General features: G+C 34.7%; 1 pseudogene; it reads left to right on the top strand.

Annotated features, from left to right (window-relative positions):
- Positions 1 to 549: 549 nt before the first annotated feature.
- Positions 550 to 2,862, top strand: LOC133831284 (conserved oligomeric Golgi complex subunit 7-like; annotated as a pseudogene).
- The last annotated feature ends 338 nt before the right edge of the window (positions 2,863 to 3,200 follow it).

Here is a 3,200-nt window from a genome sequence, read left to right as displayed (position 1 = left end):
TTGCACGACTTGTTTGTTAATTTCAATTCCGTATGTGTAATTTTTCTTCTTTGCGTTTTGAGTTGCTCCTTTTCTGTTTTGGTGTGTGATTGCTCTAATATGGAAATTTTAACGAGGTGAATGTAGATATTAGTTTTTTTTTTTGGATATTTGAGAACTACGATTATGTAGTTTGTGCTACCTTTTGAGCTCAATCTCTTGGCAATGAGTTCATAGATTTTTGGAATAAATTACAAGAAGGCAGGGCACCCTTTTGGTTAAAACGTCTCGTTTTTACCTTTTCTGCTTAAAAATAAATGTAGATATTATGAATAGATTATTGCTAATGTGAACAATGGAATTACGTTGAGTTATATGCATGGATATACACACACATAACTGAAATAGTTGCCTAAATATATATATATATATTCTGCTTTGCAATATGTTGTAGAGCATTACTATAAATTATAGTAGCAGGTTCACAATGATATACCCACGTTTCAGTACATTTACTAATGTAATTAGTTTATATAATTTACATGGGTAGACAGCTGTTTCCGGCTTAGCTTTGTTTATATGGTTTGAGATTTTAGCTTCTCACTTGATACATATGTATAACAATACTCTTCTCTTCAAACAATTGGTTTTAATATGCAGGCTGAAGGATCATCAGCTGAATCTATAGCTGCTCTGGCCAAAGTTGATACTGTTAAGCAGAGAATGGAAGCTGCTTATGAGACATTGCAGGTGGGTATTTGATCATAGAAGTTATAATCAGTGCAGTATTGGAAAATGTTGATGTTGCATTTGATTTACTCATTGATGGATCAACAGGATGCTGCTGGGTTAACTCAATTAAGTTCAACTGTGGAAGATGTTTTTGCTAGTGGTGATCTTCCAAGGGCTGCAGAAACCTTAGCTAACATGAGGCATTGCTTGTCTGCTGTTGGGGAGGTAATATTTTTCTATAAATTGTTTTAACATTATACTCTACATTTGATATTTATAAATTTTGATGATTTTAACTTGATATTTTATTTTTCGTTTTGCTCATTTTAGGTTGCTGAATTTGCTAATGTGAGAAAGCAACTCGAGGTCCTAGAGGATAGGCTAGATGCAATGGTGCAGCCACGTTTAACAGGATGCATTATCCAGCTGGAAGGTCACCAAATTTCTTACAGCACTTGTTTTTCCTATGGCTTGCTTTCTGTTCAATTTATCTCTTATTAATTCCTTTTAGTACATACCATACGCAACTTGAATAACTTACATCTATTATCATCCTGCAGATAGACATTGCTCAAAATTTGCGGGGTATTCTCATTCGAATTGGAAGATTCAAATCACTGGAGCTACATTACACAAAAGTTCACCTAAAGCCCATAAAGCAGCTCTGGGAAGATTTCGATTCAAAACAACGTGCTATTAAGCTTGCAAATGAGAAGACTGAAGCTAAAAGGCTGTCAAGCCATGAGTTTCAATCAAGTTCTTCGACAATTTCATTCGCAAGTTGGTTGCCAAGCTTCTATGATGAGTTGATTCTTTATCTTGAGCAAGAGTGGAAGTGGTAAATTCTTCTGACTATATTTTTTTTTAAGCACCGAGGAACATCTTGTTGATACAAAGAAGCTATCACTGAATTTAAGCACTGAGCTTTGACTGTCATCTGCAGGTGTCTGGTTGCTTTTCCTGAGGATTATAAAACTCTTGTACCAAAGCTACTGATCGAGACAATGGCAACTATTGGAGCAAGCTTTATTTCATGTATCAACCTTTCAATTGGAGAAGTTGTTCCTGAAACAAGAGCTTTGGGAAAAGGTTTGTACGGACTTGTTTTTATGGTGCTTTTAAATTTTGTAGGCATTTAATATTATATGATATCTTTCAATTGGACAAGCTTTAAGTCATGCAATTTTACTTTTGGCAATTTATAAATTATCCTATCAATGTGTTTCTTTTGATTCAGGTTTATTAGATATTATGTTTGGTGACATGCCAAAGGGAATTAAGATTCGGAGGAAACATTTGGAGGCATTGATTGAGTTACACAACGTGACACAGACTTTTGCTAGAAATATTCAGCATTCCTTTTCAGATTCTGATCTTCGAGTTCTAATGGATACACTGAAGGCAGTGTACTCTCCCTTTGAATCATTTAAACAAAGGTAAGCAATCATAAACTTTTTTGCACTTCCACATTCTTCTAAAATATCTAGGTTTTTTTTTTTGAAAACTTTTTTCTGTTATTTTTTCTTCGTTATATACTAGATTCTGTAAATGCTATGTTCATTTTTTTATTAATGATTGAATATGTATATAAGGTATGGACAGATGGAGCGAGCCATCCTTTCTTCTGAAATTGCTGGGGTGGATCTCAGGGGAGCTCTTACTCGTGGTGTGGGTGCCCATGGGATTGAACTCAGTGAAATAGTTCGCAGAATGGAGGAATCTATTTCCCATATCATTGTACTTCTTGAGGCAGCTGTAGAAAGGTGTATCAACTTTACTGGTGGTTCTGAGGTAGATGAACTAATTCTTGCTCTTGATGACATAATGTTACAATATATCTCTGCTTTACAAGAGACACTAAGATCATTAAGAGTGGTCTGTGGAGTAGACCATGATGGTGTTGGTTCAAAGAAAGAGATGGGATCAGACAAGAGAGATGGCAACACTGCACGAAAAGTTGAATTGATTTCAAATGAGGAGGAATGGTCCATTGTTCAAGGGGCTTTGCAGATCCTCACAGTTTCAGACTGATGTGTTGTAAATCATTAAAGCAGAAAGGCAGAAAGAGACCATGGCTTCTCCTTCTCCTTCTCACCTCACATCTATCCCACAACGCATCTCAAAACCCTCCATTTCCCACTGTAAGTAAATCTCTCTCTTTCTCTCTCTATATATAATATATATACGTATATATATATGAGATGAACTAGTATGAGAAATAACTTAAACCCTTAATTTCATTGCTAAATTTTTCCTTAGTATATGTAAGATTCCTATGAATTTTAGAAGCTGCAATCCATCACGTAATAGTTTGTTTACACCTCATGGTTATTTTCTATAGCATTATTCTAGTAATTTAGTTGTTATCTATATGGTTATATTCCAGTGGCATTGTATTAGCTATTATAAATTCATTGTGTATTATAATATATGGCTTGAGTGTATTCTAGTTTCTTGTTTGGCCTTTTATTTTCTTGAGTTATTTGATT

The sequence above is a fragment of the Humulus lupulus genome, chromosome 1 (genome assembly GCF_963169125.1).
Source record: "Humulus lupulus chromosome 1, drHumLupu1.1, whole genome shotgun sequence".
Lineage (NCBI taxonomy): Eukaryota > Viridiplantae > Streptophyta > Magnoliopsida > Rosales > Cannabaceae > Humulus > Humulus lupulus.
This window is presented reverse-complemented; position numbering and strand designations above follow the sequence as displayed.